This window comes from Cherax quadricarinatus, chromosome 12 (genome assembly GCF_038502225.1).
Source record: "Cherax quadricarinatus isolate ZL_2023a chromosome 12, ASM3850222v1, whole genome shotgun sequence".
Classification (NCBI taxonomy): domain Eukaryota; kingdom Metazoa; phylum Arthropoda; class Malacostraca; order Decapoda; family Parastacidae; genus Cherax; species Cherax quadricarinatus.
This window is the reverse complement of record NC_091303.1, coordinates 24002031-24028393: the sequence shown is the minus strand read 5'-3', so window position 1 is coordinate 24028393 and position 26363 is coordinate 24002031. Positions and strand designations below refer to the sequence as shown.

At 37.5% G+C, this 26363-nt stretch overlaps 1 protein-coding gene across 2 annotated transcripts in view; it reads left to right on the top strand.

Moving 5' to 3' along the window:
- Positions 1-1552: 1552 nt before the first annotated feature.
- The window catches only part of LOC138852599 (DNA fragmentation factor subunit alpha-like), a 35823-nt gene continuing 11012 nt past the window's right edge, over positions 1553-26363 (top strand). Inside the window, exon 1 of one of the 2 annotated variants that reach the window (XM_070084269.1) lies at positions 1553-1650. The gene's annotated coding sequence lies outside the window, so the exon portion shown is untranslated. The other variant, XM_070084270.1, reaches the window with a different exon arrangement.

Below are 26363 nucleotides of genomic sequence, written 5' to 3'. Positions count from 1 at the left end.
TTCCTCCCTTAAGTCAATGTGACCTGACCTGACTAGGTTGGGTGCATTGGCTTAAGCCGGTAGGAGACTTGGACCTGCCTCGCATGGGCCAGTAGGCCTTCTGCAGTGTTCCTTCGTTCTTATGTTCTTATGTTCTTAAACCTAGGACCCAATCTAACTTTATTATTTTTTTAAATACACTACCTAACAGAATACTCCATTCGACTGAATGTACAACAATGCAAGCAACCATATGACCTGTCTTTGTAATACTCATTTGTGCTTTATAGTTATCTGTTTACAATAATGTTTTATCACTGATTTCATCATTGCTTAGTTAATCTTTAAGTTAATTTTAAGCCAGCCCGTAATACTATGCATATAAGTGGCTTTGGCATGCTGCTCTTACCTGTATTTTTTGTACCTCTGTTTGTATGCTAAAATTACTAAATAAATAAATAAATAAAATAAACATAAGAATGGAGGAACACTGCAGAAGGCCTACTGGTCCATGCGAGGCAGGTCCTTATCAAAACAACCTCTACCTATTATGAGGACGGGTAGACGATGAAATCATGTGACTCCTGTGTTGTTGGGTTGGTGCTGCTTAAGTATCATGTATGCCAATGTTTTTGAAATTTTTGTAGTTTCCAGTGTTGCGTTCTATAGTGTCGGTGACGGCGATTAGTGAGGCTTCTAGGCACCGTCGGCGTCTAATAAATATGTTATAGTGTTTGCTTACGTGTCTTTCTAAACCAACTTGTCGGTATTTATTACCAAGGTTTATACCAACTGTAAGCTTTACACCCCTCAAGGAAGGCACCTTGATGTTGGTGAGGGGCTCTTGATTTAGGGAATTGGATCTGTGTTCCAGTTCCCCGAATTAAGCCTGAATGCCTTCCACATCCCCCCAGGCGCTGTATAATCCTACGGGTTTAGCGCTTCCCCCTTTAATAATAATAATAATGAAGTAAGCTTTACAAAGAAATAAAGATTTTGATTTTTATTTGATTTTGAATTAAGCCGGAATGCCTTCCATCCCCCCCATACCACAGGCGCTGTGTAGTCCCTACAGGTTTAGCGCTCCCCATGATAATGATGAAGTATGTATGTATAAAATACTTATATTGTTATTGCCTTATTAATCTTAAGATAGTCTTAAGTTTGCCAGAAATGCTCTGCATATTTAGGGGCTTTCAAATTCAAATTCAAATTCAAAGTTTATTCTCTATAAAGATTACAATGTTGAATTTACAGAATTTGGTTGTTGTGTGGTTTACATGAAGTTAAATAATGATTACAGAGTGTACCACTAAAACGCCTAGCATGGCTAGGCATTTCGGGCAGACTTAGTTTAATTCTTTATTTTAAAATATTAAAATATTTCTGCACGTACACCCAAATATCATTCATCTTTGTGTAAACATTGTATCATGCTGAAATAAAGTATTATTATTAGTATTATTATTAATATTATTATTATTATTATTATTAATTATTATTAATATTATTATTATTATTATTATTAATTATTATTAATATTATTATTATTATTATTATTATTAAGTGTTGAGGACGGCTCCTGGACCACGGTGATCCTTCAACCCAACAATAATATCAGACAAGACTTGCGTCAGCGCAGCAGCTTCCACATCTTCATTGTACTTACTGGTGTGTAGAGACTCTTACTCTCTCTCTCTCTTGGGCATCAGTGGCATATCTTCCCCATTGTTTTGGAAGGAAATCTTGTACCTCCTTGTCAGCTGGATATATTGTCAGGGGCGCCAGACAGCAGTTGTTGCCTCCATCATCTCTGGTCTGGCGGCGACATCCATCTTTTCTTGTATTTCTAGTCAAAGGTGAAGAGATTGATGTTCTTTATAATTACAGCAGTACAAGACTTAATATAAATGTAATAAATTATACTCATACTTTTTTAAAAGGTTTGAATTTCAAAACCAGTCAAACATTACGGAGGATAGGCTTATTTAACTAAATAAATTTAATTTTAATGTCGCCGAAGGCAGGAAGGTGCCTTGATGCACGTGAGAGGCTCTTGATCTAAGGAATTGCTCTTGCCTTCCTCTTCCTTGGACTGAACCTGATTGCCACCCATCTCTCCTGGTGTTATATTACCTCGCTTGGTTTAGTACTCCCTCCTTATCATAATAATTGTTCATATTTCTTAGCTCTTACCTTGTCCATTCAGTCAGTTCATTTGTCATACATACCTATCAAATCTTAGTAATAATTGCTGGGCCTCAATGCAATTTAATAATATAATTAATAATAATATAATGATGTGGCCCGGTGGTCTGGTGGCTAAAGCTCCCGCTTCACACACGGAGGGCCCGGGTTCGATTCCCAGCGGGTGGAAACATTTTCAACACGTTTCCTTACACCTGTTGTCCTGTTCACCTAGCAGCAAATAGGTACCTGGGTGTTAGTCGACTGGTGTGGGTCGCATCCTGGGGAACAAGATTGAGGACCCCAATGGAAATAAGTTAGACAGTCCTCAATGACGCACTGACTTTCTTGGGTTATCCTGGGTGGCTGACCCTACGGGGTTAAAAATCCGAATGAAATCTTAATTTACGGTTTAGGATGTCCAGTAGGAAGTGGGTTCTACCATGGAGGTAGTTTGTTGTGTGTTAGGGATAACCTAAACTGTGGCTTATTTATTTATTTATTTATTTAGTAATTTAAGCATACAGAGGTACAAAAAATACAGGTAAGAGCAGCATGCCAAAGCCACTTATATGCATAGCATTACGGGCTGGCTTAAAATTAACTTAAGATTAACTAAGCAATGATGAAATCAGTGATAAAACATTATTGTAAACAGATAACTATAAAGCACAAATGAGTATTACAAAGACAGGTCATATGGTTGCTTGCATTGCTGTACATTCAGTCGAATGGAGTATTCTGTTAGGTAGTGTATTTACAAAAGTAATAAAGTTAGATTGGGTCCTAGGTTTAACATTTGTGTGATATAATTGTGAGTAACATATAGGATATACAATTTATAAGGTTCAGTTATTCAGTATTTATTTGGTTTTGAGTGAGTAAATGATCTTTGAGAAGAGACTTGAATTTATAAACAGGTAGTGTTTCTTTTATATTTACAGGTAATGAATTCCAGATTTTAGGGCCTTTTATGTGCATTGAGTTTTTGCATAGTGTGAGATGGACACGAGAAACATCAAAGAGTGATCTGTGCCTTGTGTTATGGTCATGTGTTCTGTTGAGGTTGGCAAGGAGATGTTTGAGGGGAGGGTTAATATCAGAGTTAAGTGTTCTATGTATGTAATAGGTGCAATAATAAGTATGGATGTTTTGTATGGTGAGTAGGTTGAGAGTTTTGAATATTGGTGGAGTGTGTTGCCTGTAGTAAGAATTTGTTATCATTCTAACTGCAGCCTTTTGTTGGGTAATTAGTGGTCTGAGATGGTTAATTGTTGTTGAGCCCCATGCACAAATTCCATAGGTGAGATAGGGGTAAATAAGAGAGTGATAAAGGGCCAGGAGGGCTGACTGTGGAATATAGTACCGTATCTTCGATAGTATGCCTACAGTCTTGGAGATTTTCTTAGAAATTTGTTGTATATGTGTATGAAATTTGAGTCTATTATCGAGGTGGATTCCTAGGAATTTTCCCTCTGTTAGCTTTGTGATAGGTGATCCGTTTATTGTTATGTTAAGAGGTACATCTGTAGCTCTGTTACCAAACTGAATGAAGTAGGTTTTGTCAATGTTTAGTGTAAGTTTGTTAGTCCTCATCAAGGTAGATATTTTCTGTAATTCGGTGTTTACAGTATTGGCTAGCGTGACTGAGCTCGGGTGAGAGAAGACGTATGTAGTGTCATCTGCAAAAAGTGTGGGTTTGAGTAATTGTGAAGCATTTGGTAGGTCATTTATGTATAGGAGAAAGAGAAGAGGGCCAAAGACACTTCCCTGTGGGACACCAACTGTAATTGGTTGTGCGGAAGAGCTTGCCCCATTTGCGTACACATATTGGCTTCTGTTGCTGAGGTAAGACTTGAGGTAGTTGAGGGAGTGCCCTCTAATACCATAGTGTGACAATTTTACGTGGAGCAAGTCATGGTCAACTGTATCAAAAGCTTTACATAAGTCAATGAAGATCCCCAGTGGGACTTCTTTTTTCTCTATTGCAGTGTATATATGTTCTAGCATGTGTATAATAGCATCATTAGTATTTTTATTAGGCCTGAATCCAAATTGGCAGGGGTTGAGAATGTTTTGGGAGATGAGGTAGGAGTAGATTCGTTTATGAATTAATTTTTCGAAGATTTTTGAGAGAGGGTGTAAATTGGATATTGGCCTATAGTTATTCAACTCTGTTTGGTCTCCTCCTTTATGGATCGGGGTGACCCTTGCTATTTTGAGAACTGTAGGGAAGGTGGAGGATTCAATGGATTTGTTAAAGAGTGTTGCAATGATTGGTGATAGTACTTGTGACGCTTTTTTGTATATAAAGGGTGGTAAGGTATTTAAATGTCCTGCCTTGTTTTTCAGTGCGTTGATAATAAGGGAGACTTCGTATGGGTTAGTCGGAGCTAGGAACAGTGTGTTCGGGTAGTTGCCAATGAGGTAGTCATTTGGTGGGGTATCTGAGCTTGGGATTTTATTGGCAAGGTTTTGACCTATAGTGGAGAAGAAATCATTGAGTCTGTTTGCTGTTTCTGTTGGTGGGAGTTGGGGTTCATCTGATTTTGCTAATTTTATTTCGCTATGTCGTGATATCTTTTTTGTTCCCAGAATTTCTGATAGGGTCTTCCAGGTCTTTTTTATATCACCTCGTAAGTTGGATAATCTGTTCTCATAATACAATTTTTTTTGCCCTTCTTATCAGGCTGGTTAGGATTGACGAGTAACGTTTTGTTTGGTCTCTGGTTATGTTACCCATTCTGTACTTTTTTCATATCGGTGTTTTGTATTTATGGATTTGAGAATGCTGGGTGTTAGCCAGGGACTGTTCAGTCTCTTAGCTGTCATCTGTTTAGTTTTTTTTAGGGCAGTGCTTGTTATAAAGGTATTGGGTCTTTTTTAGAAAATTATTAAAACATTCGTCAATATCTGTATAGATTTCTAGCTCAGTGTGCCAGTCAATGTTTGTTACTGCTGTTGTGAAGTTATTAATGGCTGCCTCATTGTGAAGTCTGAAGGTGACTTTAGTAGTGTCTTGGGGTATTTTAACAAGAGTTGTTATGAGGAAAGTAAGGTAGTGGTCTGTGGTATTATCTGTAATTATGCCTGATTTTAAAGGGGATATGGTGTTGGTCCAGATGTGGTCAAGTAGGGAAACACTAGTCTCTAACTCTTGTAGGTTTTGTTACTGTTGGTAGCAACATGCAGTTACTCATTGTGTTTGTGAATTCAGTAACGTGTGGGTCCTGGTCTTGCAGGAGATTTATATTGAAGTCACCTGAGAGTAGTAAGTGATCTTTGTTCATGCGTGCATCAGTTATCATACTTCCTAGGTTTTGACTAAATTGGCTAATGTTTGATTGTGGAACTCTGTAGATGTTTATCACTGTGAGAGGTTTTTGTAGGTATTTGGATTTGAATTTAGCTATTATATATTCCCTATGTTCATCCCTTGTGCAAGTATTTGTGATACATTCTAGTTGGTCTGAGTAGTATATAGCAGTGCCACCCCCTTGTTGGTCTGGCCTACAGTTGTGTATGGCTGTGTAACCAGGAATGGCATAGACATCTGTAGTATCAGGCTTTAGCCGGGTTTCAGTTAGTGTAATGATGGACATATTGGCATGCAAGGAATTTAGTAATGCTAGGAGGTCATAATGCTTGCTTAAAGATCTGATTTTGTAGTTGAAGATAGTTATGTTGTTGTTAGCTCTGAGAAGTGCCTTTGATTGTTCTGCTGTGTAGTAATTACAGTAACTGTTTGAATCATTTAAGTCATTAAATAAGAGGTTGGTATCAGGATCAATGCTTGTAATCATAAGATTTGTAGTGAATCTATAGTTAGAATTAAGTAAAAAAATAAAGTAAATATTCTAAAGCTAAAAAAAAATAGCATCTGAATTATTTAACAAATGTAAAAATAATGAGCTAAGGTAGTTTTTTAAAGCTAAAATAAAGGAGACAATATAAAAGGGACTAAAATAATTTGTGGTGAACAAATAAAGTGATCAAATAATGGAGCTTGGGAATATGATAGTAGGTAGTACTTTAAAGGTAATTCTTTAAAGTTAGAATTATAATATAAAATTATAATATAAAAGGGACTAATATAAGTTGTGGTGAACAATAAAGTGGTAATCAAATAATTGCACTAAGGTCTAATATAATGACTTTTGTGGAGTCTATGTTTTGAGCTAGAATGAGCTATAGTACAACTAGATTTAATCTAATAATATAACAATACAAATTAAAAATAGCACCAGTCTCTCACAAGTAATTGCAGTATGGTCTAATATAATGAATTTGGTATTGACTATAGTACAACTGAGTTTAATCTAATAATATAAAAAAAGGCACAAGACTCTCAATTGTAATTGCACTAAGGTGTTATATAAGTTGTTTGCAAGAATTAGAGTATAACTAGATTTAAATTGACAAGATAAAATATGCAAGTTAAGGTAGCAAAAGAATAAAAAAAAGTAGAAAAAAAGTATACGAGGTAGTTGGTACTGGTTAGCAAAAGATAGTTAAGGGCCTTGAATAATAATATAATTGAAAAATACACTAATTGCACACACAATATAGTCACTAAGATATGAAAACAATCTTAGAGTAGGAATTATAATACAAAATTATAATATAAAAATACAAATTGAAATGGTACTTGCAATTGCACTAGAGTCTGGTATAGGTTGTTGACAAGATCAGGAGTATAACTAGATTTAAATTGACAAAATATAATTCACAATTAAAGTACCAAAAGAATAATAGTAAAAAAAATAACAAGGGTAATGTCTTGGTTATAATATGATAGCAAGATGGCAGACAGGTACACAGGTACAAAGGATAATTTAAAGGTTGGAGTTGAATATACAAACTTGAAAATTTGGCAACAAAATGTTATGGGAAGTATAAAATAATGTTTAATGTACAAAAGTAAAATTGACTGGTAGTAAATATGGTGTTTAATAAAATTTTAGTAAGTAATAATGATTACAAAAAAGTGAAAAAGTAATGTTTATTTCATTCAATATTGCACTGATAGTTATACTAGAGGTTATATGGCAGCACAAGGTAATTAAGAGCACTCTAAGATAGTAAATGTGGTATTAAAACAGGTAAAGGTAATTAGACAAGTAATGGTTATTAAATGTCAAAAATGTTAAGAGTAAATTGAAATTATAGTAAAAATGATAATTATTAATTTTAGTAAGTAATATCAATTGATAGTATTTAAAAAATATGAGGTAATAATATGGACAGAGAAAGTATCAATTCAGCTAATGTTTAAGCAAACAATAGTAAATAAGAAAATTACATAAGGTGACTTATGCTTACTAGTAAAATCACAAAATGAGGTAATTGATTATTTAATTACTAAGAGATTGTACAATGAAATTTGAACAATAATGGAGCAAAACATTCACTACACTACGTAGGCTTTTAGGTTGGACATTGTTTAGTTATTCTCTGTAAGATTAGTATCCCTGAGATTATTATTATTATAATCAAGGGGGAAGCGCTAAACCCGGAGGATTATACAGTGCCTGGGGGGGGGATGTGGAAGGCATTCAGGCTTAATTCGGGGAACTGGAGCACAGATCCAATTCCCTAAATCAAGAGCCCCTCACCAACATCAAGGAACCTTCCTTGAGGGGCCAGTATCCCTGAGAAATCGTGATAGATCATTCTCGTTCGTTATTGTGTACAGTTGACCTACATTTGTTTTCCTAACAAGAATTTTCCCATCTCGTGTGAAGCATTGGTGTATTGTGTCATTATTCTCCCGCTTAAGTTTTCTGACTCTATAAAGGAGGTTCTGACGTTTTTTGGTAAGACACTCGTTTATGTATACCTCTTTCTTTACTTTAATAGATGCAATAATTAAGTCTTTTTTCCTGTCATGTGAGTGGAATCTAAGCATAACACTTTTTCTACCATGGGATCCTAGTAACCTGGCTTCTTTTATTTCTGACTCTGGTACAATAACACTTGTTTGGTCCTTTATGATCTGCAGAGTAATTTCTTTACTGTTTGTTTGGTTCATATCACTGGGAAAAAGTGGACTGTTAACTATTACTGCGTCCGATAGTTTATCTTGCTCAGTTTTATCTTCTTGGAGAGCAAAGTAGTCACTGAACTGGTTATCTAAGTTGTTCTTCCATTCTTGATTGATAGTTTCCTCAACTTACATATTAACCCTTAAATTGTCCAAACGTAGATCTACATTCACCTGCTTAGTGCTCCGAATATTTTGAAGAGCACATTTTTATAAATGTTATAGGTTACACCGTATCTCTACCAAGCATGAAGATATTGTTTTTTGCTGGGTCCCTGGTCATGTTGATGTGCAGGGCAATGAACAGGCAGACACTGCTGCACGGTCAGCACTACATGACCTCCCAGTTTCATATAGAGGTGTTCCAATCACAGACTATTTTGCTGTAATTGCTACCCACCTTCGCACCCATTGACAACAACGTTGGTCTGATCTACTCTATAACAAATTTCATTCTATTAAACCGAGTATAGGTTACTGGCCATCTTCTTGTCATCTATGTTGAGGTTGGTAAACTACTACTCTCCCGTCTTTGCATCGGCCACATTCATCTTACTCACGGGTATCTCATGGAGAGGTGCCCTGTTCCTCTCTGAGAATTGTCAGGTTCCAGTATCTGTTAGCCACATTCTGTTGGACTGCCCACTTTATCAACTAGCACACAGAATTTACCTCCAATGTCGTCTCCGCTCTGCTGCTCTTTCTTTACCTTCCCTTCTTGCTGATGGACCATCCTTTAATCCAGACTCTCTCATTGACTTTTTGACAACAACTGATTTACTCCACAAACTCTGATGATGACTCCTTTAGCACTCCCCTCAGCCCTTTCTACCTTAATCTCTTGCTACCCTCTACCCCTGCACTATCCACTGCCCCGCTGTACTCCATAACCTACTAATCATCCCTCTCCCTCTTGCTACCTGATAGATTCTATGGCAAGTATGATATGTATGCAAGGGATGGGGTTCATCTCTCTGGGGCTGGAGTGGTTGCATTAGCCAATTCGATTGAGGGGTCATTGATGACTTGTCTAGGACTTTAAACTGATAGATTATAGAGGTATAGGTGTCTGTGGGAAACAATCAGACTGCGGTACTAGGGTTGAAAATGGCAGATATAACCAGGATACCTCAGGGATATGTTTAAAAGACAGTATTCAAAATAAAGTTGCTAGTAAAGACAAATCAATTGATCAACAAACAAGGAGAGATGAAAGAGGGCAACGAGTGACTAGTTTCCTTAAGGTTTACTATACAAATAGGAGTCTAAGATATAAGATAGATGAGCTAAGCTTACTTGCAAGTGCAGGTAATATAGATGATATTGCTATAACAGAGACCTGGTTCTCTGTTATAGCAATATCCTCTATAGGAGTTATAAACTATTCCATACTGATAGGGTCAACAGGAAGGGTGGTGGAGTGGCGATGTATTTTTTTTTTTTTTTTCAACAAGTCGGTCGTCTCCCACCGAGGCAGGGTGACCCAAATAGAAAGAAAATCCCCAAAAAGAAAATACTTTCATAATCATTCAACACTTTCACCTCACTCACATAATCACTGTTTTTGCAGAGGTGCTCAGAACACAACAGTTTAGAAGCATGTACGTATAAAGATACACAACATATCCCTCCAAACTGCTAATATCCTGAAACCCCTCCTTTAGAGTGCAGGCATTGTACTTCCCATTTCTAGGACTCAAGTCCGGCTATATAAAAATAAGCGGTTTCCCTGAATCCCTTCACTAAATATTACCCTGCTCACACTCAACAGATCGTCGGGTCCCAAATACCATTCGTCTCCATTCACTCCTATCGAACATGCTCATGCACCCCTGCTGGAAGTCCAAGCCCCTCGCCCACAAAACCTCCCTTACCCCTTCCTTCCAACCTTTTCGAGGATGACCCCTACCCCGCCTTCCTTCTCCTACAGATGTATGTCAGAGATAATTTAAATTGTTGTGTTAGACAAGATATAAGATTAGAAACAATGGACATAGAATCTGTTTGGCTACAGTTTCTTGAGGGTCGTGAAAAGTTAATTTTGGGTGTGATTTATAGGCTTTCAAACCTTGATAGAGAGTTCAGTAAGCTGCTATGGGACAAAATTCATAAGGCATCTAGATATGAAAATGTTGTGTTAATTCGAGATTTTAACTTTAGACAAATTGATTGGAACAATGTGACAGGAAATCTTGAGTCTAGTGACTTTCTTGATACGGTTCAGGATTGCTTTTTAAAACAGTTTGTGATAGAACCAACTAGAGGAAACAATCTACTTGGTTCTTGCCAACAAAGAATCACTAGTTAATACTCTTGAGGTTAATGATGAGCTTGGGGAAAGTGATCACAAATCACTTAGTTTCAATATATCATGGAGTTACCTGAATAACTGCAATCAAATCTCTGTCCCAGACTTTCACTTGGCTGATTTCATGGGACTGAAAAATTACCTGGGTGGGCTAAATTGGGATGTCCTGATTATGAGTCAGGTAGGTGATCTTGGTTGCCAACATGGCGTTTTTCAGAGCATAGTTCTAGCTGCCCAGACAACTTTTGTTCCGAGTAGGGAAATTAGATCTAACAAAAATGATCCCAAATGGATGAACAATAGATTAAAACATCTCATTGGTCAAAAGAGAGGCACATACAGGCGTATCAAAAGAGGGGAGGGGCAGTTAAGAAATCAATATATTCAATTAAAGAGAGAAATAAAAAAAAAGGAATAAGAAAAGCAAAAAGGGATTATGAGGCTAAGGTTGCAAGGGATTCGAAGACTAACCTAAAAGGGTTCTTTCAGGTATACAGAAGTAAGATTAGGGAGAAGATAGGCCCACTTAAGAGTAACTCAGGTCAGATCACTGACAGTGATAAGGAAATGTGTGAAATTTTCAGTTCTTACTTCCTCTCAGTTTTTACTCAGGAAGATACTAGTGAAATTCCAGAAATAATAGATTATGTAAAGCAGGACGATACCATAGTGAAGAAAGTTAGTAAATTCATAAGACAGGAACTCCCCTTTGTAAAACCGTGCTGAGATTCATTAATCAATTTATGCCTTTTGTGATGGCTACAAATTCCTTCGGCAATTACTGATTCCATTAATTTTCCCACTATGGAGGTAAGGCTTATTGGTCTATAGTTCGAAGCTAAGGACCTGTCACCTGCCTTGTAAATAGGTATTACATTTGTCATTTTCCACTTGTCAGGCACTATGCCAGTTTGTAGTGATATATTGAAAAGATTAGCCAAAGGTATGCACGATTGCGGTGACGTGGTCCTCAGACAAATAGAGAAATTAAAAGCTAATAAATTCCCAGGCCCTGATGAACTGTTTGCAAGGGTGTTAAAGGAATGTAAAGAGGAACTTTGTATACTTTGGCTAATCTTTTCAATATATCACTCCAAACTGGCATAGTGCCTGACAAGTGGAAAATGGCAAATGTAATACCTATTTACAAGACAGGTGACAGGTCCTTAGCTTCGAACTATAGACCAATAAGCCTTACCTCCATAGTGGGAAAATTTATGAAATCAGTAATTGCCGAAGCAATTCGTAGCCATCTCGAAAGGGATAAATTGATTAATGAATCTCAGCACGGTTTTACAAAGGGGCGTTCCTGTCTTACGAATTTACTCATTTTCTTCACTAAGGTATCTGAGGAGGTAGATCATGGTACTGAATATGATATTGTGTATGTGGACTTCAGTAAGGCTTTTGACAGAGTTCCACATCAGAGGCTATTGAGGGAACTTAAGGCACACGGAATAGGAGGAGAAATTATTTCCTTGGTTGAGGCATGGTTGACGAATAGGCGAGAAATCGGAATGGGGGCATGTCACAAGTGGTGTTCCACAGGGGTCAGTGTTGGGCCCCTTGTTGTTCACAATCTACATAAACGACACAGATGAGGGAATAATTAGCGACATAAGCAAATTTGCTGATGACACCAAAATAGGTCGTCCAATTCATTCTAATAAGGACATTAGAGCACTCCAGGATGATTTGAATAGACTGATGCAGTGGTCGGAGAAGTGGCAGATGCAGTTTAATATAGACAAATGCAAAGTTCTAAATGTTGGACATGAAAATAACCATGCCACATATAAACTAAATAATGTAGATCTTAATATTACAGATTGCGAAAAGGATTTTGGAGTTCTGGTTAGTAGTAATTAAAACCAAGACAACAGTGCATTAGTGTTCGCAATAAAGCTAACAGAATCCTTGGCTTCATAGCAAGAAATATAAATAATAGGAGTCCTCAGGTTGTTCAACTCTATACATGTATATCCTTGGCTAGGCCTCATTTAGATTATGCTGCGCAGTTTTGGTCACCGTATTACAGAATGGATATAAGTGCACTCTAAAATGTACAAAGGAGGATGACAAAGTTGATCCCATGCATCAGAAATCTTCCCTATGAGGATAGACTAAGGGCCCTGAACCTGCACTCTAGAAAGGCATAGAATTCGGGGGGATATGATTGAGGTGTATAAATGGAAAACAGGAATTAATAAAGGGGATGTAAATAGTGTGCTAAAAATATCTAACATAGACAGGACTCGCAGCAATGGCTTTAAATTGGAAAAATTCAGATTCAGGAAGGGTATAGGAAAGCACTGGTTTGGTAATAGAGTTGTGGGTGAGTGGAGCAAACTCCCGAGTACCGTCATAGACGCTAAGACATTGTGTAGTTTTAAAAATAGGTTGGATAAATACATGAGTGGGTGTGGGTGGGTGTGAGTTGAACCTGACTAGCTTGTGCTACTAGGTTGGATGCACTGCTCCTCCCTTAACCCTTTGACTGTCGAAGGCCCCAATCCTGAAGTTGCTCCTGGTGTCGCAAAATATTCGAAAAAAAAAAATTATTTTTTCTTATGAAATGATAGAGAATCTTTTCCCGATTGTAAAGACACCAAAAAAACGAAATTTGATGGAAAACTGACGGAATTACGCTCTCGCGAAGTTAGCGACTTCGGCGATATTTAAAAATCGGCAATTTCGCCCACTTTGAGCCCTATTTTCGGCTAATTCCGTTATTCCAGTCAACCAAACTCATAACTATTTCTTCAGAACTCTATTTTTTCTATCGATTGAGCACAAGAAACTGCCCATTTACCGATTTCAACTACCCAATAACATGGTCAGAAATTTGCAATTTGACCAATTTCACGAAAATTAAAAAATACGACAATTTCAAAATAAGGTCCAGAATGAACAATGCAGACATTCCTGGCTCTAAAATAAGATTTTCTTTGTTCATCAGTCATGTCTCCAGGTCCCTGTGATATTACTCTTGCTTTTTATTTTGAAATTTTATTCAAACAAAAAATAGAAGATTTACTGTTATGCAGACTACTGCAATACTGTAATAATTGTAAAAATTACATCAACCCATTCATGACTGCATATTAGAATGGCTATTTGGACATTTATTGGACAATGACATCATTTGTTTACTTTTGAACATCGGCAAAAATCAAACATTTCCTGTACTTTGTGCTCCATTTCCAGGTTCTTTTTATAGTAAAATTAATCAAAATCACCTCCATTTCTATAATATAGTTTCCATTCTATCAAATGAGACCATGAAAACGAGAATACAACCACAAATACTATACGAAAATAGACCACAAAGTCGGCATTTTAATTAAAAAAAACGGTCGGAGTTTTTTTTTCTCATTATGCACTGCGTGCTCCAGGATTTTTTTTATGTGGTGCACACTGACCACACAGACCCATTCTCTCACATGTGGGCCTACTAGCTTTCTCCTGCCTGATTTGAAGCCGCTAGAATTTATGAGTATATATACGTCAAACACGGTACCTCACAAACGTATATATACGGCCGCGACAGTCAAAGGGTTAAGTGACGTGTCTGACTTCACTAAGTCAAGGCATTGGCTCAAGCCGGTACGACAATTGGAACTGCCTCACATAGGCCAGTAGGCCTGTTGCAGTGTTCCTTCTTTTTTTTGTTCTTATGTACCCTCACATCCTTCCCTGCCCTGCAGCGCTGTATAGCCCTTGTAGTTTAGCGTTTTTTTATTATAATAATAATACGTTCGGAGCACTACACATGTAAACGTAGATCTACATTTGGATAGTTTAACCCTTTCAGGGTCCAAGGCCCAAATCTGGAGTCACGCACCAGTGTCCAAGAATTTAAAAAAAAAAAATTTGTTATTTTTTCTTATGAAATCGTAGAGAATCTTTTTGTGAAGGTAATAAAACAAAAAGTACGAAATTTGGTGGAAAATTGACGAAATTATGCTCTCGCGAATTTTGATGTGTCAGCGATATTTACGAATAGGCGATTTTGCCGACTTTGACTCCCATTTTAGGCCAATTACATTATTCCAATCAACCAAATTCTTAGCTATTTCACTAGTATTACTTCTATTCTATCGATTGAGCACAAGAAATCGCCAAGTCAACTGCTTCAACTACAAAATAAAGTGATCGGAAATTGTTAATTTGGCCAATTTAACACAAAGTTCAAAATATTCCAATTTCAAAATAGGGTCCAGAATGAACAATGTAAGCATTCCTGGCACTAAATTAACATTTCCTCTGTTCATTAGTTATGTTTTGAGGCTTTACAAATAAATTCCATTTTGATTTTTTATTTACATAATGAATTTTTCTCTCATTATACACAGTGTGCTGCAGGATCTGTTTTATGTGGTGCACACATACCACATAGATGTATTCTCTCATATCTAGGCCCAAATGTACCACTCACAGTTTATCAGAGTGAGCTGAGCTCATGGCGTAGATCTACGGTTTGGACCCTGAACGTAAAGCCGTAGATCTACGGGACGGACCCTGAAAGGGTTAAGGGTTAAGGGACTGGGGAACGCTTCCTTGCATAGGTGCAAAATTTACTATTACTGCACAATCAATTCTCACAGTTCTCCAGGTAACCTTCAGGTAAAAACCAAAACTTAGTCCCTTAACAAAAAATATAAAAAGTGATAATATTATGAATATTCAACATACCACTCTACTATTAGTACTAATTCTCAATTCTTTAGAAGTTGTAAGCAAGCAGATATAGGTGTAGTGGCGACAGGCATTGGGCATGTTCAGTCATAAACAAAATAATAATAAAAAACAAACTTTACTCTTCACCTTCACCCACAACCCATCTCTTGGACCTATCTCCTCTGCTGAGAGTCTGTCTTACATTCAACATGTCTTTCTCCCCCATCCACACCATATTTTATCTCTGCAGTACAGTAGTGAATGATCCTTCAGGCTTAGCCTTCACATTAAGATGCTTCATGGGTCCTACCCACCAAATGACTGGCTGAAGACATTGCACTACACACTTATAACATACATCTCATTCTTTGCAGACAATACTAGCATTTATATGAGTGGCACCCATTGATAACATGCCAAACCTTGAAGCTGATAAAAATGAAGTCTGACAGTGGGTCACTGACAACAGTGTGATGTTGAATGAGCATAAATTTCAATCACTCCACTAAAGAAAAATTGAGGAAATAAAGATTGGAACTGAATACAAAAATAAATTTGAATCACTCGGTACATCGAATGACTAACATGAGGGATTTAAGAGTGATGATGTCAGTTGCTCTCTCTCTTTCAAGGACCATAATAATGTCACTATCACTACTGCAAGGCTAATGACAGGCTGAACAGCTAAGACCTTCAAAATGAGAGATGCCAAGCCAGTGATGATACTCTTCAAAACGCTTTTTCTCTCTCTAAGCTGGAATGCTGTTTTACATTCTGTCAAGCCAAGTTTAGGATCCTGGTCTTATCGATGTTGTGGTTGGGAAACTTCACTTTCCTGTCGTTGTATCAGGCACACACTTCTCAGTCATGGGTAACTCATGGAGAGGTGCCTAGTTCCAGTCTGTGCAAATTGTGAGGTTCCAATTTCAGCTTGCCATATTCTGTTCGACTGTCTTGTCATCAGTGAACCATACCCCGGCCGGGATTGAACCCGCAGTCAGAGAGTCTCAAAACTCCAGCCCGTCGCGTTAGCCACTAGACCAGCTAGCCACAATAAGATTATTGTGGCTAGCTGGTCTAGTGGCTAATGCGACGGGCTGGAGTTTTGAGACTCTCTGACCGCGGGTTCAATCCCGGCCGGGGTATGGTTTGTTTGCAATCATGTCATTACGATTTCGTGAGCCATCTTGTCATCAGTGAGCATGCAGAATTTACCTCCGACATTGTCACTGCTCTAACACTTACTTTATCTTTCCTTCTAGCTGATGGCCCCCACCTTTGACATAAACTTCCTCTTTGACTTTTTGACAGCAACATATTTATTACACAACCTTTGATTATACAGTGGTACCTTGTGATACAAACTTAATTCGTTCCAGAAGGCTGTTCGAGTGCCGATACCGAATGTATTTGTTCCCATAAGGAATAATGTAAATTAGATTAATCCATTTCAGACCCCCAAAAACACACTTACAAAAGCACTTACGTAAGTACACTTACATAATTGTTTGAGTTTTGAATTGTTCATATCCCGAGGTAACACTGTATTTCCTTTAGCACTCCTCACCACCCTCCTTTATACATGTACTGTCCATCCTCACTAGTCTCAGATCAAACATATAAACTGTTAGCACACCTTACTCCTGCAGTGTTGTATTACCTTTGTGGGTTTAGCACTTAGTTTTTATAATAATTGAGACCATATAGTCCCACGATCTGTGCTCCTTGGAATGTATGCAAGAATGTTACATTATAATTTATACCTGTAAAATTCTGAGAGGGATTGGTCCCAAATCTACACACACAAATCACTCTGTGAAAGCAAGAGGCTGTGCTGACAGTAAAATACCCCCAATAAAGAGCAGGTGTGAGAGATAACTCACTAACCATAGGGAAACCAAGTCACTTTCATCCTTCATACAAAAGGGGGATTATCAGTAGACCTCTATTTGTCTTCAAGAGGGAACGTGATAAGTTGCTAAAATCAGTTCCTGATCAGCCAGGCTGTGGTGCATATTTTGGACTGCTTGCATCTAGCTCCAGGTGCCTAATTAATCAGGTCATACTCTGTCTTCACTTGTTCCATGCATTAGAAAGCACATCAGCTTCATTACAGACACTTGAACGGTTCTACATTTGCTGGTGATTACCATATTTTTTTTAAAGACACCCATATACTGAGTCAACTGAGGCACCATGATGCTGGCTAATATCCTTTCCTACTTTCAAGACCTCCACCTTTTCATTAGTTCCACTTCCCACTATTTTTTTCACATCTGCTGTGTAGCATTTGTCTGACTTTATTGGTCGATTCTAGGTAATTTACATATAAAGCACCCTAGAGCAATAAAATGCATATACAGTACATTCATTACTTACCCTAAAATATTTGTAGTCTTAGTGTAGGGTGCGAGGCGAGTAAACGAGGTAAAACGAATAAACGAGAGAGAGAGAGAGAACGAGTAAATAAGAGAGGAGAGAGACGCGGAGTTATGTAAACAAGCAGACGAACGCATCTGGTTTTGGTTCATACACATTCATCTACATGTAACGTCTCGCATAAATTTACGTTAATTTATTCTAATGTGGGGTGTATTTATCATGTTTATATGTTATGTAGTGTGTTTATTATATAATTTTGAAAAAAATATAAATGGATTAATGAAAATATTTATTTTAACGTAATAGTCTATCCTCACTTAGCGACGTATGTACTTGTTTACCGACAACTCGGACGTACGATGGGCTCTCTGACCTGTGTGCATATGTAAATAGTGTACTGGGGAACCTCTACTTGCGAGTTTAATCCGTTCCATGACCTTGCTCGCAACTGGATTTGCTCGTTTGCAGAGTCAATTTTCCTCATTTAAATTAATTGAAATGGAATTAATTCATTCCGGTGGACCAGGCAAAAGAAAATACAGGTCTCCCTCAACATTCGCGTTTTCAACTTTCGCGGGCTTCACACATTCGCGAATTCCCAACCACCAAATTCCCAGCTGCCAAATCATATTTAAGTTTACCGCCACGAGTCCTTACTACCCTCGCTCCGACCCCTGCAATTGGCAGCCAGCCCTCCCACCACTGTGTGGGGAGTGTTTTGTTTGTTCATTATTTGCTGTTAAACTACAGTATAAATAATGTAAACCCATCCATGACTGCATATTAGAATGGCTATTCGGACAGGTATTGGAAGGTGACATCATGTGTTTACTCTTGAACACAGCAATGAATCAAACATTTCTGCTACTGCTAATAATAATAATAATAATATTAATATAATAATAATAATAATAATTAATAATAATAATAATAAATACGATAGAATTGAAGAAGGAAATTGTACAAAAATACGAGGGCTGAAGCAATGGTTGAGGAAGTGGTTGACGCATCTTCAGTGTGGCCTTGTTTATACTGGAGTGAGTATTAGTCTCCGTGCTCTTCCAAACATTTCACAATAATTCATTGTATTTGGTCTTGTAGATTGAGTGTGACTGGAGTGGTTGAGGCAGTGGTAGAGGCAGTGGGTGAGGCAGTGGTAGAGGCAGTGGGTGAGACAGTGGTAGAGGCAGTGATAGAGGCAGTGATATTTACTAACATATATGTTATAAATAATAATAGTACATTATGAATAACATTTATTATTATTATTATTATTATTATTATTATTATTATTATAAATGTTATTAATATTAACATGTACTATTATTATTTATAACATATATGTTAGTAAATACCACTGCCTCACCCACTGCCTCTATCTATTTAACAAGTGTAGCCAGGAGGACGCCGGCCCAGCAACCACCCCACTCACCACCACTCAAGGCGACACCACAACAATAACAACAAACATGGCTGCCACCAGCCCATCCTCCCCTCTCTTCCCCGGATTCAACCTACCAAGTAGTCTCTCAGGTTTTACCAACGATCCAGATACCCTGAAGTCATGCATCTCCAACTTAGTTATTGAAAATATGAATCTTCGAGAGACACTAACAAAACAAGACACCAGGATGACACAACTCGAGAACAAAATCCTCAGTCTTGAACAAAAGTTATCAACACCAGGAATGACAAACTGTGGCAAGACCATCCAGTCACCATAGATAGCCATACCCAACAAATAATATCTCTTAATACAAAGGTTGAAGAAGCAGTAAAAGAATGGAAGAACAACTTAGATAACCAGTTCAGCGACTACTTTGCTCTCCAAGAAGATAAAACTGAAAAAGATAAACTATCGGACGCAGTAATAGTTAACAGTCCACTTTTTCCCAGTGATATGAACCAAACAAACAGTAAAGAAATTACTCTGCAGATCATAAAGGACCAAACAAGTGTTATTGTACCTGAGTCTGAAATAAAAGAAGCCAGGTTACTAGGATCCCATGGTAGAAAAAGTGTTATCCTTAGATTCCACTCACATGACAGGAAAAAAGACTTAATTATTGCATCTATTAAAGTAAAGAAAGAGGTATACATAAACGAGTGTCTTACCAAAAAACGTCAGAACCTCCTGTATAGAGTAAGAAAACTTAAGCGGGAGAATAACGACACAATACACCAATGCTTCAAACGGGATGGGAAAATTCTTGTTAGGAAAACAAATGTAGGTCAACTGTACACAATCACGAACGAGAATGATCTATCACGATTTCTCAGGGATACTAATCTTACAGAGAATAACTAAACAATGTCCAACTTAAAAGCCTATGTAGCGTAGTGTATGTTTTGCTCCATTATTGTTCAAATTTCATTGTACAATCTCTTAGTATTTAAATAATCAACTACCTCTTTTTGTGATTTTACTAGTAAGCATAAGTCACCTTATGTAATTTTCTTATTTACTATTGTTTGCTTAAACATTAGCTGAATTGATACTTTCTCTGTCCATATTACTACCTCATATTTTTTTAAATACTATCAATTGATATTACCTACTAAAATTAATAATTATCATTTTTACTATAATTTCAATTTACTCTTAACATTTTTGACATTTAATAACCATTACTTGTCTAATTACCTTTACCTGTTTTATACCACATTTACTATCTTAGAGTACTCTTAATTACCTTGTTCTGCCATATAACCTCTAGTATAACTACCAGTGCAATATTGAATGAAATAAACATTACTTTTTCACTTTTTTTGTAATCATTATTACTTACTAAAATTTTATTAAACACCATATTTACTACCAGTCAATTTTACTTTTGTACATTAAACATTGTTTTTTACTTCCCATAACATTTTGTTGCCAAATTTTCAAGTTTGCATATTCAACTCCAACCTTTATATTATCCTTTGTACCTGTCTACCATCTTACTATCATATTATAACCAAGACATTACCATTATTCATTGTTCTTACCTGTCCATTTAATTTTGTTTACCAGTACTTGTTTTTTTAGTCACTTTTTATTGTGTGTGCAATTAGTGTATATTCCAATTACTTTTTTGCAAGTACCAATACTATCTTTTGCTAGCTAGTACCAACTACCTCATTTTTTTTACTTTTTATTGTGCAATAAACTGCTCAACTTACTTAATATTACAAATCAGATCTTACTCCTAAACCAATATTATTTCATAGTGACTATCTATCCATTTAACTTGTTTACCATTACTCAATTGTAGTCCCTTATATATTTTTTGTCCTTTATTTTAGCTCTATATAACTACCTTAGATCATATATTCGCAATTGTTAAACTAATCAAGGTGCTATTCTCAGGTGCTAAAGTTAATAAGTTCACTATTTTGCCATTATACTCCAAAGCTCATTTATTTGATTACCACTTTATTGTTCACCACAACTTATATTAGTCCCTTTTATATTATAATTTTATATTATAATTCTAACTTTAAAGAATTACCTTTAAAGTACTGCCTACTATCATATTCCCAAGCTCCATTATTTGATCATCACTTTATTTGTTCACCACAAATTATTTTAGTCCCTTTTATATTGTCTCCTTTATTTTAGCTTTAAAAAACTACCTTAGCTTATTATTTTTTACATTTGTTAAATAATTCAGGTGCTATTTTTTTTTAGCTTTAGAATATTTACTTTATTTTTTACTTAATTCTAACTATAGATTCACTAGAAATCTTATGATTACAAGCATTGATCCTGATACCAACCTCTTATTTAATGACTTAAATGATTCAAACAGTTACTGTAATTACTACACAGCAGAACAATCAAAGGCACTTCTCAGAGCCAACAACAACATAACTATCTTTAACTACAATATCAGATCTTTAAGCAAGCATTATGATGACCTCCTAGCATTACTAAATTCCTTGCATGCCAATATGTCCATTATTACACTAACTGAAACCTGGCTAAAGCCTGATACTACAGATGTCTATGCCATTCCTGGTTACACAGCCATACACAACTGTAGGAGAGACCAACAAGGGGGTGGCACAGCTATATACTACTCAGACCAACTAGAATGTATCACTAATACTTGCACAAGGGATGAACATGGGGAATATATAATAGCTAAATTCAAATCCAAATACCTACAAAAACCTCTCACAGTGATAAACATCTACAGAATTCCACAATCAAACATTAGCCAATTTGGTCAAAACCTAGGAAGTATGATAACTGATGCACGCATGAACAAAGATCACTTACTACTCTCAGGTGACTTCACTATAAATCTCCTGCAAGACCAGGACCCACACGTTACTGAATTCACAAACACAATGAGTAACTGCATGTTGGTACCAACAGTAACAAAACCTACAAGAGTTACAGAGACTAGTGTTTCCCTACTTGACCACATCTGGACCAACACCATATCCCCTTTAAAATCAGGCATAATTACAGATAATACCACAGACCACTACCCTACTTTCCTCATAACAACTCTTGGTAAAATACCCCAAGACACTACTAAAGTCACCTTCAGACTTCACAATGAGGCAGCCATTAATAACTTCACAACAGCAGTAACAAACATTGACTGGCACACTGAGCTAGAAATCTATACAGATATTGACGAATGTTTTAATAATTTTCTAAAAAAGACCCAATACCTTTATAACAAGCACTGCCCTAAAAAAACTAAACAGATTACAGCTAAGAGACTGAACAGTCCCTGGCTAACACCCAGCATTCTCAAATCCATAAATACAAAACACCGATATGAAAAACAGTACAGAATGGGTCACATAACCAGAGACCAAACAAAACGTTACTCGTCAATCCTAACCAGCCTGATAAGAAGGGCAAAAAAATTGTATTATGAGAACAGATTATCCAACTTACGAGGTGATATAAAAAAGACCTGGAAGACCCTATCAGAAATTCTGGGAACAAAAAAGATATCACGACATAGCGAAATAAAATTAGCAAAATCAGATGAACCCCAACTCCCACCAACAGAAACAGCAAACAGACTCAATGATTTCTTCTACACTATAGGTCAAAACCTTGCCAATAATATCCCAAGCTCAGATACCCCACCAAATGACTACCTCACTGGCAACTACCCGAACACACTGTTCCTAGCTCCGACTAACCCATACGAAGTCTCCCTTAATATCAACGCACTGAAAAACAAGGCAGGAGATTTAAATACCTTACCACCCTTTATATACAAAAAAGCATCACAAGTACTATCACCAATCATTGCAACACTCTTTAACAAATCCATTGAATCCTCCACCTTCCCTACAGTTCTCAAAATAGCAAGGGTCACCCTGATCCATAAAGGAGGAGACCAAACAGAGTTGAATAACTATAGGCCAATATCCAATTTACACCCTCTCTCAAAAATCTTCGAAAAATTAATTCATAAACGAATCCACTCCTACCTCATCTCCCATAACATTCTCAACCCCTGCCAATTTGGATTCAGGCCTAATAAAAATACTAATGATGCTATTATACACATGCTAGAACATATATACACTGCAATAGAGAAAAAAGAAGTCCCACTGGGGATCTTCATTGACTTACGTAAAGCTTTTGATACAGTTGACCATGACTTGCTCCACGTAAAATTGTCACACTATGGTATTAGAGGGCACTCCCTCAACTACCTCAAGTCTTACCTCAGCAACAGAAGCCAATATGTGTACGCAAATGGGGCAAGCTCTTCCGCACAACCAATTACAGTTGGTGTCCCACAGGGAAGTGTCCTTGGCCCTCTTCTCTTTCTCCTATACATAAATGACCTACCAAATGCTTCGCAATTACTCAAACCCACACTTTTTGCAGATGACACCACATACGTCTTCTCTCACCCGAGCCCAGTCACGCTAGCCAATACTGTAAACACCGAATTACAGAAAATATCTACCTGGATGAGGACTAACAAACTTACACTAAACATTGACAAAACCTACTTCATTCAGTTTGGTAGCAGAGCTACAGATGTACCTCTTAACATAACGATAAACGGATCACCTATCACAAAGCTAACAGAGGGAAAATTCTTAGGAATCCACCTCGATAATAGACTCAAATTTCATACACATATACAACAAATTTCTAAGAAAATTTCCAAGACTGTAGGCATACTATCGAAGATACGGTACTATGTTCCACAGTCAGCCCTCCTGGCCCTTTATCACTCTCTTATTTACCCCTATCTCACCTATGGAATTTGTGCATGGGGCTCAGCAACAACTAACCATCTCAGACCACTAATTACCCGACAAAAGGCTGCAGTTAGAATGATAAATTCTCACTACAGGCAGCACACTCCACCAATATTCAAAACACTCAACCTACTCGCCATACAAAACATCCATACTTATTATTGCACTTATTACATACATAGAACACTTAACTCTGATATTAACCCTCCCCTCAAACATCTCCTTGCCAACCTCAACAGAACACATGACCATAATACAAGGCACAGATCACTCTTTGATGTTCCTCGTGTCCATCTCACGCTATGCAAAAACTCAATGCACATAAAAGGCCCTAAAATCTGGAATTCATTACCTGTAAATATAAAAGAAACACTACCTGTTTATAAATTCAAGTCTCTTCTCAAAGTTCACTTACTCACTCAAAACCAAATAAATACTGAATAACTGAACCATATAAATTGTATATCCTAAATGTTACTCACAATTATATCACACAAATGTTAAACCTAACTTTGTTTTTTTTTTTTAAATACACTACCTAACAGAATACTCCATTCTACTGAATGAACAGCAATGCATGCAACCATAGGACCTGTCTTTGTAATACTCATTTGTATTTTATAGTTATCTGTTTACAATAATGTCTTATCACTGATTTCATCATTGCTTAGTTAATCTTAAGTTAATTTTAAGCCAGCCCGTAATGCTATGCATATAAGTGGCTTTGGCATGCTGCTCTTACCTGTATTTTTTGTACCTCTGTTTGTATGCTAAAATTTCTAAATAAATAAATCACTGCCTCACCCACTGCCTCACCCACTGCCTCACCCACTGCCTCACCCACTGCCTCACCCACTGCCTCACCCACTGCCTCTACCACTGCCTCTACCACTGCCTCTACCACTGCCTCTACCACTGCCTCTACCACTGCCTCAACCACTGCCTCAACCACTGCCTCAACCACTGCCTCTGCCACTGCCTCTACCACTGCCTCTACCACTGCCTCAACCACTGCCTCACCCACTGCCTTTACCACTGCCTCTACCACTGCCTCTACCACTGCCTCTACCACTGCCTCTACCACTGCCTCTACCACTGCCTCTACCACTGCCTCAACCACTGCCTCAACCACTCCAGTCACACTCAATCTACAAGCACCAAATACAATGAATTATTGTGAAATGTTTGGAAGAACACAGAGACTAATACTCACTCCAGCATAAACAAAGCCACACTGACACTGCATCAACCACTTCCTCCACCACTGCTTCAGCCCTCGTATTTTTGTACAATTTCCTTCTTCAATTCTATCGTATTTATTATTATTATTATTATTATTATTATTATTATTATTTTTATATTATTATTTTTATTATATTATTATTATTATTATATTATTGTTATTATTTTTTTTTTCTATCACACTGGCCAATTCCCACCAAGGCAGGGTGGCCCGAAAAAGAAAAACTTTCACCATCATTCACTCCATCACTGTCTTGCCAGAAGGGTGCTTTACACTACAGTTTTTAAACTGCAACATTAACACCCCTCCTTCAGAGTGCAGGCACTGTACTTCCCATCTCCAGGACTCAAGTCCGGCCTGCCGGTTTCCCTGAACCCCTTCATAAATGTTACTTTGCTCACACTCCAACAGCACGTCAAGTATTAAAAACCATTTGTCTCCTTTCACTCCTGTCAAACACGCTCACGCATACCTGCTGGAAGTCCAAGCCCCTTGCACACAAAACCTCCTTTACCCCCTCTCTCCAACCTTTCCTAGGCCGACCCCTACCCCGCCTTCCTTCCACTACAGACTGATACACTCTTGAAGTCATTCTGTTTCGCTCCATTCTCTCTACATGTCCGAACCACCTCAACAACCCTTCCTCAGCCCTCTGGACAACAGTTTTGGTAATCCCGCACCTCCTCCTAACTTCCAAACTACGAATTCTCTGCATTATATTCACACCACACATTGCCCTCAGACATGACATCTCCACTGCCTCCAGCCTTCTCCTCGCTGCAACATTCATCACCCATGCTTCACACCCATATAAGAGTGTTGGTAAAACTATACTCTCATACATTCCCCTCTTTGCCTCCAAGGACAAAGTTCTTTGTCTCCACAGACTCCTAAGTGCACCACTCACTCTTTTCCCATCATCAATTCTATGATTCACCTCATCTTTCATAGACCCATCCGCTGACACGTCCACCCCGAAATATCTGAATACATTCACCTCCTCCATACTCTCTCCCTCCAATCTGATATTCAATCTTTCATCACCTAATCTTTTTGTTATCCTCATAACCTTACTCTTTCCTGTATTCATTTTTAATTTTCTTCTTTTGCACACCCTACCAAATTCATCCACCAATCTCTGCAACTTCTCTTCAGAATCTCCCAAGAGCACAGTGTCATCAGCAAAGAGCAGCTGTGACAACTCCCACTTCGTGTGTGATTCTTTATCTTTTAACTCCACGCCTCTTGCCAAGACCCTCGCATTTACTTCTCTTACAACCCCATCTATAAATATATTAAAT